This window comes from Schistocerca serialis, chromosome 9 (genome assembly GCF_023864345.2).
Source record: "Schistocerca serialis cubense isolate TAMUIC-IGC-003099 chromosome 9, iqSchSeri2.2, whole genome shotgun sequence".
Lineage (NCBI taxonomy): Eukaryota > Metazoa > Arthropoda > Insecta > Orthoptera > Acrididae > Schistocerca > Schistocerca serialis.
In genome coordinates this window covers 143,354,926-143,368,318 of record NC_064646.1, presented here as the reverse complement: position 1 = coordinate 143,368,318, position 13,393 = coordinate 143,354,926, and the positions used below count along the sequence as shown (strand labels likewise).

The window sequence follows — 13,393 nt, the reverse complement described above, 5'->3', positions numbered from 1 at the left end:
ATGAGTGTAGGTGTGACAGTTCGTGACGTGATTCAAGTCCGTATCTAGAAAGCTCAAAAGGATACAAGCTTGGAAATTAAAAAACGTTTGAAGAGTTCCTCAGTTTACTGTACCGCGATACATTAAAATGTCGGCCACCGACGGTCTTTTCAAGTGGTTATGACTCTAGAGTCGTGGGAGCATATTTAGGTTTTAAATAGGAAAGGAAGTTGTGCACGAGACTTGCGACGATACATATAATACAAAGTATCTGGATGGACTGGTGAGACACGTGAAAGTGTCAAGAGACCGGTCGCGGTAATCTAAAACAAAAGTGCAATTGTTGCTGCTATCTGATTCCGGTAATTACTGCAGCTGCGCATTCTACAGCATCATGATCCACTTGCTGCACAAAAAATCAAAATATATCAGCATATAGTACATCCCTGATCATAAAATTGGGCACGAATGTATAGAGCGTACCATTCCAAAACGAAGATACAAAACTAGCCGAGACAGGATCCAAAATAAATACGTAGTACATTCGCGGGTGTAAGCACCTTACGGCCGCTTGGACAATTCTGACGAACCCGAACAAGGAATGTACGAGGATTTCGTTGCTGATGTAAAGTCCAGTGGAGACGGACTCACTTCGCACGTGACGCCGGGGACAGAAAAATGAATTTTTGCCGGGAGCACCAACTTAAAAAAAAAGAATTATATGATTTTCTGCACTCGATTGTCAGTTAGCCCAAATAACTGTGTCAGTGGGTGGCCTGCAAATGTGCATACAGCAGTTTGTAGAAGCGTCCGCACCGAATGCGTAAATAAAATTTAAGTAGTTGGGGAAAGTAACACAGCCAAACGCTAAAAATAAAGAAACAGACAAAAATAGAGGGCCAAAAATGGAAGTGGCTCACCAATTAAAGAAGGACATTTACGACAAAAAATCATCTCAGTAATAACAAAAATCCAACTCAACTACATCGTCATAAAACTAGAGTGAAAATTACTGAAAAGGCCGATAATCAGGAAAGACTACAGCATCGTGAGGAAGCTACTTCACGTGTTAGTAGGAGATACAGCGTAGATTGCGATGACAGCAGAAGTTTTATTGACGCGTTTCACTTTTGTGAGCCGCGCGGGGTAGCCCCCGTCTGAGGTTCGAGTCCACCCTTGGGCATGGGTGTGTGTGTTGTCCTTAGCGTAAGTTAGTTTAAGTTAGATTAAATAGTGTGTAACCGATGACCTCAGCAGTTTGGGCCCATAGGAACTTACCATAAATTTTCAAATTTTTTCACTTTTTTGAGGCAACTTCAGAATTTCTGCAGGAGAAAAATACATAAGAACAGGTTTAGTGTATGGTCATGTCTAGAGTAAGAGTGTGGTACAAACTTTTTTTAAATGCTACAAAACTCCAGAGCAGCATTTTAAAATAAGCTTTACCCCCAACTCAGGTAAGATAGGACCATACCATTAATCTGTTCTTATGTATTTGTCCCATGTAGAAATTCTGAAGATGCCTCATAATGACGAAATGCGCCCATAAAGCTTCTGTTGTCATCACAGTCTACACTGTTTTCTTCCACTGAAAAAACATCCCGGTTGATGCACTATGACCATAGAGTCGGAGGATTTATACTAATTCATGTGCTCCACTGATAACCGTAATCGAAGAAAGGAGAAGGCAATTTGCAGTTTCATGTTCAAAGGACGACTTTGTCGTAGGAAACAAAACAGAAGTTAGGACTTGAGAAGGACAGGACAGGATATTTGGCTTGGGAATTTCGTAAGAAAATCGCATCATTCGCCTAAATGTGTGTAGTAAAAGCACGGAAAATCAAATCTGGATGGCTGCATTGAAATTGGTGAACAGTACTTCTACCGAATATATGAACTCCTCACATACAACATACGCTGATCAGCCAGAACATTGTGATCAGCGACCTACTAACGACACCGAGCGAGGTGGCGCAATGGTTACACACTGGAGTCGCATTAGGCAGGACGACGCTTCAATCCCAAGTCCGGCCATCCTGATTTAGGTTTTCCGTGATTTCCCTAAATCGCTCCAGGAAAATGCCGGGATGGTTCCTTTGAAAGGGCACGGCCGACTTCCTTCCCCGTCCTTCCCTAATCCGGTGAGACCGATGATCTTGCTGTCTGGCCTCCTTCCTCAAACAACCCAACCCAACCCTACTATCGACATAAATCCGTTCAAGTGACAACAGCGTCACTTGGCGAGGAATGACTGCTAATCAGTGAGTGTGCTGTCCGTGTGCGGAATGGGGAAAGTACGCGTATTATCTGAGTTTGAACGAGGGCATACTGCGATGGCCCAGAGGCTCGGCACGAGCATTTTGGACGACTTGTCTGGTGTTGAAACAGTGCAGTGGTGTCTTCAGCGCGTGGCGAAACCAAGATGAAACCACTTCCAGGCGTCGTAGGGTTGGACGGCCACCCCTTACTTCAGATGTCGGACGTCAGAGTCTAAACCAGGCTCGTCCAAACTGTGCCCCTGGGGCGCTGGCGCCTGCGATCGCCCGCGGCCAGCGCCCCGGGCGAATTCGTGTGTTGTCGCAGTGGTCGAGCCGTGTCGCTCAGCTGGCCGTGCAGATCGCCCGCCAAGCCTCGCCATCCCGCTGTACGCAAATATAGCAGTAGATAAAAATTTATTTTGCGACCACACATCGCTGTCCTTTTCAGCGAAACTGGGGGAAAACGCATCTAAAACCAATCTTCTTTGTTAGTTTTTTATTTGAGTTTCAATGAATGAAACAATTAATTGTTAAAGTGATAAAAGTGTTTTAAAAGCAGGATTGTACAAAATTAATTGTATGTTCTTTTCTGGCGTGCTACGAGCAGGAAACAGGTTGGAAAAGTTGGTGCGCAAGTTACAAATGATCGCTGAGAATTGGGAAAACAGGGAAACCCTTTGCTGCTGGGAATCTCATTAAGGATTGCCTGGTCGACTCGGCGGCTTGTATTTGTCCACCAGACCTCACGGAAAAATTTGAAAAAATAGCTCTTTCGCCTCAAACTGTTGCTCACAGAGTCGGAGATATGGTCTCAGATATGGAGCAGCAATTAATGGAGAGAGCGGCAAACTTCATTTCACTTTCTATCGCTCTTGACGAGTCCGAGGACGTTGCGGACATATCTCAGCTCGTCATATTCATTCGAGGTGTCGACGACAATCTGCGTGTCACCAAAGAATTTCTCGATCTTATACCATTAAAAGACACAACCAGGGGTTTGGATATTTTTCTAGCCGTGGAAAACGTCTTAGAGTCAATGGGTTTAAAATGAGAACGCCTGACCAGTGTAACGAGGGATGGAGCCCCTGCGCTACGAGGGATACGCACTGGATTTCTGAGTTACGTGAGGTGAAAAATGGCTGAAGTTGGCTGTTCCTTATTTGCGACAGTCCATTGTATGATACACCAGGAGGCACTTTGTGCGAAGATTGTCAACATAAAAAATGTTATGGACACAGTTCCTCTAACGGTTAATTATCTTCGCTCGCATAGACTCACACATCGCCAATTTAAAGAATTACTGGCTGATATCGAAGCGGAATACCCTGACATCCCCTACCACACCGAAGTAAGATGGCTGAGCAGATGAAAGGTGCTTCATCGGTTTTTCTCCTTGAGGGGCGGAATAAATACTTTTTTCGAAATGAAAGGACGTCCAGAAGAATTACTTTGTGACCCTAAGTGGGTGGCGAATTTGGCTTTGAGTGATCTTACTGGTCATTTAAATACTTTGAACATTTCATTCCAACGCCGAAATCACTGTGTCGTTGATTCAGTGAAGACGATTCAAGCATTTAAAAAAAAAAAAAAAAAAAAAAAAACTTATTTTGTGGGAAAAACAATTGCGCGAGCGAGAAGAATTGCGGACACTTTCCTTCACTAGACAGCGTTAAAGGAGATGTGGATTTTTCAGATTATGTTGCAATCATTTGCGAATTACAAGAACGGTTTGAAAACAGATTTTTGGAGATAAGTGAGCTTCAATCGGCCTCAGATATATTTGTTCGCCCTTTTTCCCTTCGGCATAGGACGTCTCACAAGTGCTTCAACTACAGCTGATTGACCTGCAGTGCGCCGGCCGGAATGGCCGTGCGGTTCTAGGCGCTGAAGTCTGGAACCGAGTGACCGCTACGGTCGCAGGTTCGAATCCTGTCTCGGGCATGGCTGTGTGTGATGTCCTTAGGTTAGTTAGGTTTAATTAGTTCTAAGTTCTAGGCGACTGATGACCTCAGAAGTTAAGTCGCATAGTGCTCAGAGCCATTTGAACCTGCAGTGCGATATCCGCCTCATGGACCGCTTTCTCATGTGTAAAACTTTGGATGACTTTTACAGCTGTCTTCCACAAGAGAAATATCCTCTTTTCAGATTATCAGATTAAGAGCAGCCGACCAGTTGCAAAGGATAAAGTAATCTTTACCTAGGTTTCAATAGATATAAATCTATCTTCTTCAGAAGACGGCAGTATTTTGCACAGTATTTTGCCTAAGTTCTCTCAATGTTTGGTTCCACGTATATCTGTGAGCGCTTTTTCTCTCTTTAAAAGCTTGCTAAAACTAAGAACCGTTCATTACCTGGCGATAAAAATTTGACTAATTCTTTGAAGTTATTAGTCTCAGGGAATATTGTACCCAACATTGACAAAACCGTTTCCTCGAAAAGGAAAAAAGTGTAAAATGTTAATTGCCTTCTTTAACAATGTTGACTGTAAGAATTAAAGAGCTTTATAACCTTAATTATATTTTTTAATAAATTTTGAAACTTGGTCGGTTAAAATTATTACGTACAAAACTGCAAACTAAGGAACCGATTTCTAAACTCTGAAAAGGGATACAAAGAGATGTAGCCCGGAGTACAACAAAACATATTTACTTGTAACTGCTAACAGTAAGAATGAGACTCTATATCCCTTACATAAAGTTATTTCTAAAATAGGATATTTATGACTCTAGTTCATTTAAGAAAATGATATATTTTTCAGAAGACGCCTATTGTACATATGGCGAATGTGCATGCGCAGTACTAATAGAATCAACCTGTGGGTCAGAAAACAACTAAGACGTTCTTCGATTCTTGTTTTGGATATTGTTGTCTAAAGCTTTGCATAGTAATTCTGCTACACGAACACTAGTTGTTACGTAAACGGTAAATGATTTGCTTGTTTTAACGCTCATCGACCTCTTTTACAGAGGTGCGCTTCCTCTGTTATTTTGTTTGCGTTGGATCTGACTGCGGGACAGTCCAGCGCAGAGCAGTGGTGTGCGGTCTCACTCGCTCCGCAGCTGTTTCTCTCGCTCATAGGCTGACACTAGCGACATGCGGTCGCGGACGGGGCCCTGAACTACACTGCCTGGCGCCCGCGGGGCGCGGGCGCGCCCACCTGGCGCAATTCTTGGATGAGGCTGATCCAAGCAGACTGGTAAAACAGGACAGGCAGTGAACTGTGGCGGAACTAACATCAGACTTTAATACTGGGCAGAGTACAAGAGTGTCTGAACACACAGTGCACCGAACACTCCTAAAGATTGGCCTCCGCAGCCGACGACCCATGCCTATGCCAATGTCAAGACCACGACATCAGCAACTACGACTGAAATGGGCAAGTGACCATCAACACTGGGTGTTGGTGCAGTGGCAAAGCATTGCACGTTCTGATGAATCCCGATATCTTCTTCCTCATGCCGATGGGAGGGGGAGAAGCCGACGTCTTCCAGGGAAATATCTCCTTGACACCTGTACTGCAGTACGGATATAAGCTGGCGGTGGCTCCATTATGATCTGGGGAACATTCACGTCGCCATCCATGATTCGAGCAGAGCTCGTGCAAGGCACTCTGACTGCCAAGCAGTATCGTGCACTGGTTGCAAACCACGTAAACCCCTTCATAACGATCATATTTCCCGACGGCAGTGACATTTTTCAACATGATAATGCGCCATGTCACAAGGCCAAGAGTGTAATGGAGTGGTTCGATGAAGACAGTGGCGAGGACCAGCTGATGACCTGGCCTCCCCAACTCGCCAGATTTGAACCCGATCTGGGATTGAACGTGATATCAGAGCTCTTCGTCCCCTTCCCCGGGATTTAAGGGAATTAGGTGAGTTGTGTGAGCAGATACTGCGTCAGCTCCCTCCAGCGACCTACCGAGGCCTTGTTGCTTCCATGCCACGACGAAGCTTCACTGCTGTTATCCACGCCAAAGGTGGACATACCGGCTATTAGGTAGATGGTCATAACGTTGTCGCTGTTCAGTGTGTATGGACGTCTCATGGCCCCACCCGCAGTTTCAACCGTCCTGTCACTCTTCCCAGCTCTTCCAAACTCAACAGAGGTTCTGATGTTTATCTTATCGCAGGAGCCCTGGGAGAAGCTTCGGATAGGAACTGGCATGGCATTGGCCTTTAATTTTTTGCAGAATGAAATTTACACTATCTACTGAAACTTCCCTTAAACTAAAATTATGTCGAGCAGCCGGCCTGAGTGGCCGAGCGGTTCTAGGCGCTACAGTCTGGGACCGCGCGACCGCTACGGTCGCAGGTTCGAATCCAGCCTCGGGCATGGGTGTGTGTAATGTCCTTATGTTGGTTAGGATTAAGTAGTTCTAAGTTCTAGGGGACTGATGACCTCAGATGTTAAGTCCCATAGTTCTCAGAGCCATTTTAAACATTTTTTATGTCGGGCGAGACTCGAACCTGCACCTCCGCCTCTTGCAAGCAACTCTGTTACCAGTTGTGCTGTCTTTGCATGCCAAAAGCTACGGTAGAAGTCCTATTTCTCTTTGATCCTAGGCGATGGTGTTCATTTTTCTTCCTAGATATAAAAAGTTCAGTTACTGCCCAACAAAGAGAGTACCCTTGTCTCTTCTTCCGCATCAGCAGCGTCGAATCAACGAGAGGATGCGACTGGCGGTTCCGGTCATGTTCACCTGATGTCCGCGTTCCGCCGCGCTCGCTGGAGCGAGCGAATCAACGGCCACGGGCAGAGACAGCTGTCCCAGCCCATCAGAGCGGGAAGGTGGCAGCCGCATCATCGATGGGGCTGTGCGCTCACTCAGATCGACACCTGTCGCAACACGTCACTAGAGGTCAATGCGCTTGGGAGCTATGATTCACTATTGTTCCTCGCCACCTGGCAAGTTAGAGACATCCCGAAACAGTTTCACTGCATGAAGCTACTTGACACTTAAAAAAAATAATTTTTAACTCGAACGTTTGAGGAGTTTTTATTCCAAATTGCATATTTCGGTTGGTTCCAAACTATCAAGAAAAGTGAAACAAGCACAATGAGAAGTAACGTCCAAACTTTATACAAAGATGAGATGCAGTTCGACCACGTCGTGTTTATCAATTTTTTTTAAAAAATTTACGATACCCGATGCGCACAGATTGTATCTCAACGTACATAGCTTTCACCGTGGAGCTCAAAAGAGAGCTTTGTTGAACAACTTAGTACACAAAGCCAAGAATATTTCACACAAGGATCGCCTCAGCTTCGAGATTTACCGTATGCCGATGCCGTTCAGAAGGAACGGGTACTCTGTACGTGATAACGAGTCAATGTTGTCAAGGTAACCAAGACGCGGCACCGTTCAAACAAGCCAGGTGGAACAACACATAGCATTCTTCCATTTTGCGCTGAAACAATTAGTAAGATAGGTAAAGTCCTAAACAGTCAATGTTGATGATGATCAGGTCCCATGCTCCGAGGAGCGTAGGGGACGATGCTGGAGACCCGCACCTCCGACTAGGCAAGGTCTTAGCGAAGGTGGTTTGCCTTTGCCTTCCTCTGACCGTAATGTGGATGAATGATGAAGATGATGATGAGGACGACACAACAATACCCAGTCATCTCGAGGCAGGGAAAATCCCTGATCCCGCCGGGAATCGAACCTGGGACCCCGGGAACGCGACCGCAAGACCACGAGCTGTGGTCAAACAGGCAATGAATCAGACCAATATTCCGACCATCCAGGTAAACTAAAGAAAATTTGCGACCCGTTAACCTCGGGCTGAGAGAGCAAAGAATTTACATTATTTGAGTGCGTGACAAAAGATACTCCATATCGACTGTTGCCGATAGCTGTGTTAAGAATCAGCCGTGGCTAAACACAGAATGTCAAACAATCACAAAATTTGGTTTGAAGAATCGAGAGTACTTGCTCACGCATTAAAATGTTGGGGGTTCTGTCATCAAGGAAGCAGTTGAAATGAGTGTACAAACAACACCGGCTATACACTAAGCAATGCATGAAAGCGTGTCGCTGATAAATAGAAAAAAATGGTTCGAATGGCTCTGAGCACTATGGGACTTAACAGCTGAGGCCATCAGTCCCCTACAACTTAGAACTTCTTAAACCTACCTAACCTAAGGACATCACACACACCCATGCCCGAAGCAGGATTCGAACCTGCGACCGTAGCGGTCGCGCGCTTCGAGACTGAAGCGCCTAGAACCCCTCGGCCACCACGGCCTGCTAATAAATAGAGACCACAGAGGAAGCCTTCTCGCAGTTACCGCCTGTTGCTAGTAATGGCGCTGCAAGCAACGCTGGGCAGAGAGCACAATCTACAGACGCAGAGGGCGCGACCCTCATGACGTCACATACTTGAAGCCGGGGCCCCGCAACGAATTAGTGGCGTCACACTAGTCGCCTTGTTCGACATACATCACGAACGCTCTGCTACGTCTGGGGGCTGCTGTGAAATCAGTATCTCAATGAAGAAGCACCCAATAAAGTCGTTAACTCTGTAGTACATTGTTGAGAGCGCGAATCTATTTAAATGCGCAGCTATGAAGTATTAAAGCGATCTCAATAGTAATTCGCTTCCTTCTGTAGACGCTTCAACTCGTAAGATCTGTAGCGTCACGTCCTGTGACGTACGCGGCGTGTCCTTCTCGTGGGCCTCGTTTCAGGCCGCTATGCCAGTTGTTCCAAACATTAGCTTCTGGTGGAAGTACTACGATAAAAGAATGTCACCTTGTTTTATTTTCGGGAGTACTAATCGTTCTGATTATAGTATAAAGGATTAATGAATCGTATTTCATTTGTAAATGGACCCTTTCAAGATATGTTTTCTTTTATATACATGAATTTGGGTTGCACTGTGTGCTTTTACTGTAGTAGTTTTATTTTTGTCATTTGGCTTTTGATTTCCTGTCCGTCCAAACCGAAAAGCTCTCTGGGAGAACGCAGTGAGTAAGAAAGTTTAGAAAACCGACCCAAACATAGCAAAATATCATCACAGCATTTTCGGCAAGAGAACATACCCTGTCTGTATTAAACAAAATGCTGGTTTACGAAAGCAACGTTTTCACGTCACATACTTCTCGTCTTGGTTATTCGAAAGGAATAACAAAATTAAAGTCTCGAAATATTTGTTTATGACCAGAAGAAAATCTGAAAAAGACTTCCTGACACGGTTTTACTCACGAAAGTGCTGTAACGTTTACTATCTAAAATAATTTTTGCGTGCACACAACAGAAATTAAGAGCAGTAGCAATCGTAAACATTAGCCTGCTAATGTTTTGGGGCATCTAACATGGCGGCGCCGGCTTCAAAGCAACGTACATCGCTTAAGTCTGCAGCGCTATCTGCACTTAGTATATTTCCATGGCGTCTTCTCAGTACGTGCCATTTCCGTGTTGTCATCATGACGTAAACCAGCCAATCAGATGCCGTTCTCGCCAGATTCGCGACAGTCAGAAATAACCCCAGGAGGCAGGCATCGAAAGCTAGGGATGTAATGCGAATTTGACCCGCCAAGTAAGCTGAGAACTATTATGTAAAGACTACGCCGGGAAAGGCTCCGTGGCCATATCGCTAACGATTTTTGTTGCGTATGACGTATTTGGGAGAGTTTCACTTTTTTAAATCAATCATTTCACTGGTATTATGTGTGTCGCAAAGACTTCCTCTCATGTGTCAACCTCTTGACACAAGCCCTATTATAGTGTCTTCTTGTCAGTTTTTCAGACATTCTTTTCCTGGTCTATTCCGTGGAGAACCTTCTCATTTCTTATCGGTACAGCTAATTGTCGCCGTCGTTATAAAGCACTGCCCCTGAACCGCTTCCATTCATGTCCGTTTCTGTTTTCCCACAGCCAGTGAATCACTTCCGCAGTGATGTGCTCCAGACGTACATTCTCAGAAATTTCCTCCTCAAATTAAGGCCGATATTTGATATTGATAGATTCTCCTGATCAGGATGCCCTCTTTGCTCGTGCTAGTTTACTTAGATGTCATCCTTGTTTCACCCGTCATGTGGTTTTAGTTTCTAAGTTTGCGAAATCCCTTCACTTCGTTACTTCGTGATTTCTAATTTTAATTTCTAGTTTATCGCTAATCTCATTTCTGCTACTCCTCATTTGCCTTTCTTCGGTTTAATGTCAGTCCATGCTCTATGCTCGCTAGACTTCACTCCAGTCAATATATCCTGTAATCCTTCCTCACTTTCACTGAGGGCAGCGGTGTCGTCAGCGAATATTGTTATTGATGTCTTTGGACCCTGAATTTTAATCGCACTTCTAACAGAAATAAAGTCTCGTGGCAATGAAATATCATGTACTAGAGCAAAGAATTAGCTACTGGCAGGGCGTTATTGTTTGTGGGAGGCAAAAGCAACAAACACGAGGTGGTGCTACGGTATTTTACATCTATCTTGGTTTTGTGGCCGGCCGCGGTGGCCGAGCGGTTCTAGGCGCTTCAGTCCGGAACCGCGCGACTGCCACGGTCGCAGGTTCGAATCCTGCCTCGGGCATGGGTGTGTGTGATGTCCTTAGATTAGTTAGGTTTAAGTAGTTCTAAGTTCTAGGGGACTGATGACCTCAGGCGTTAAGTCCCATAGTGCTCAGAGCCATTGAACCATTTTTTGGTTTTATGATTGGACGTAAGTTACCACAGTACCTATCTCTCCTCTGTCTACAGTATCCTATGAGTCAAGTAGTCGAAACATGCGACATAGAATTTAAAAAGTCCTTAGGCAATCTATACAAAAATTATTTATTCAACGTGCAAGAAGATTTATGTCGTTATAAATGGTTTTGGAATGTATAGGCCGTCTTCACGACCGTACTGACTGGCTACATGGTAAAAAGTCACATTCGTTGCCGTCAGTAGCTCCTTAAACACTGTTAGTGTGTAGAAAATATACTTAATGTCGTAGTGTAATCGACAATGGAATAAAATTCACGGCAGTTTAAAGCTGTACGGTGGTGCGAGACTATTTATCTTTTGTAAGCGTACGAATCTGTCAATTTCAGGTACTGTAAACGCTCTCGTGGCTTGCCTTAGAGTTTCGACATCTCGGAAACTCTTTCCTATTTTTCCAAAGTTTCCAGCAAGTAGCCTAGTTAAGCTAGAACCTGTGGGAAAAAGCACAAGTTGAAGCATAGCTTAAACACTGCATAGGGACTGTTTCTAGATTGAAATTTAAGCACGAGACGTTGTGTTGTCCAAGATGAACTGTAACTCCGTAAGATTTTATGTTGACTGTGCTACAAATATAGCACCATTCTTATCCATCATCTATCAGAGATCATTGGAACAGCGGACTGGAAGAAGGCCCAGGTCATAGCAATCTATAAAAACGGTAGAAAATCGGATGCACATATTTCGCTGACATCGATATGTTGTGGAATCATGGAACATATTTTGTGTTGAGACATAACGACCTATCTAGACTCTGAGAAGCTCATCTGCAGAAACCACCACGGTTTGAAGAAACAGCGGTCATGCGAGACACAGCTGGCCCTCTTTGTGCATGATATACAACAGGCTCTAGATACCGGCTCCCAGGCCGATGCCGTATTTCTCGACTTTCGAAAGGCGTTCGACTCAGTTTCGCACTGTCGCTTGCTCAAAAAATGCGCGCTTACTGCCTAGCCGATGACATATACGGTTGGATAGATACTTTTCTAACAAACAGGGACCAGTATTTCGTCCTGAAGGGGGTGACTTCAACAGAAACACATGAAGTGCCCCAGGGCAGTGTAATAGGTCCGCTGCTTTCTACGGTTTACGATTTACGTAAAAGATCTGGTTGATGGTATTGACAGCGGCATTAAACTTTGTCGATGATGTTGCAGTCTACAGGAAAGTAGTATCACACGAAAGTTGTGAACAAATCAATTAGGATTTGCAGAAAATGAATGCGTGGTGAAATGACTGGCAGTTATCTCTCAATATTAGTATGTGTAACCTACTGCGTGTAACAAGGCGAAAATCCACATTAATGTACGAGTACAAAATAAATGCCCGGCCGGCCGGTGTGGCCGTGCGGTTAAAGGCGCTTCAGTCTGGAACCGCGTGACCGCTACGCTCGCAGGTTCGAATCCTGCCTCGGGCATGGATGTGTGTGATGTCCTTAGGTTAGTTAGGTTTAATTAGTTCTAAGTTCTAGGCGACTGATGACCTCAGAAGTTAAGTCGCATAGTGCTCAGAGCCATTTGAACCATAAATGCCCAGTCTTTGGAAGCGGTAACATCCGTCAACTATCTGTGTGTGACAAATGGTTTAAATGGCTCTGAGCACTATGGGACTTAACTTCTGAGGTCATCAATCCCATAGAACTTAGAACTACTTAAACCTAACTAACTTAAGGATATCACACACATCCATTCCCGAGCAGGATTCGACCCTGCGACCGTAGCGGTCGCGCGGTTCCAGGCTGTAGCGCCTAGAACCGCTCGATCATTGCGGCCGGTCTAGGTGTGACTATTGGAAATGATCTCAAATGGAATGATCAGATTATACAAGTAACGGGCAAAGTGAACTCTATATTGCGGTTCATTGGTAGAATCCTGAAGCGATGCAGTCCTTCAACAAAGGAAATTGCTTACAATACGTTAGTTCGTCCAGTCTTATTGTTCGTTTGTATGGGACCCTTACCAGTTGGATCTGATTCAAGAGATTGAGAAGGTCCAAAGAAGAGCGGCAAGATTCGTGACTGGTACATTTAACCATTGTGAGAGCGCTATAAAACTCATAGAAATTTTGCAGTATGACACACTTGCCGATAGACGACGCTCTAAACGGAAGGGACTACTCACTAAATCCGAAATCCGATCTTCGCCGAAGATGTAGAGCATATATTATTACCACCAACTTTCAAATCGCGCAGCATCACAGTTCAAAAATTAGAGATTGTTCCGCGAGTGGAACAGACGGTGGGGGAAATATGCCTTTGGCGCGAATTGTGTCCTCCGCCACACACCGCTTGGTGGCTAGCGGAGTATATATGTAGATGTACATGTAGAAGAAACGTCATGAAAGCTTCAGCATCGAAGCCCAGGCACCATATTTTAAACCATAATGAAATTTCAACCAGTGTGTTGATAAAACGAGTTGGGCCGGACTTTTGTCTTCCTCAAATACCCGGAT

General features: G+C 44.7%; 1 protein-coding gene across 1 annotated transcript in view; it reads right to left on the bottom strand.

Annotated features, from left to right (window-relative positions):
• LOC126418603 (uncharacterized) overlaps positions 1–13,393 on the bottom strand; it is a 303,747-nt gene that overhangs the window by 249,854 nt on the left and 40,500 nt on the right. The window lies entirely within an intron of this gene.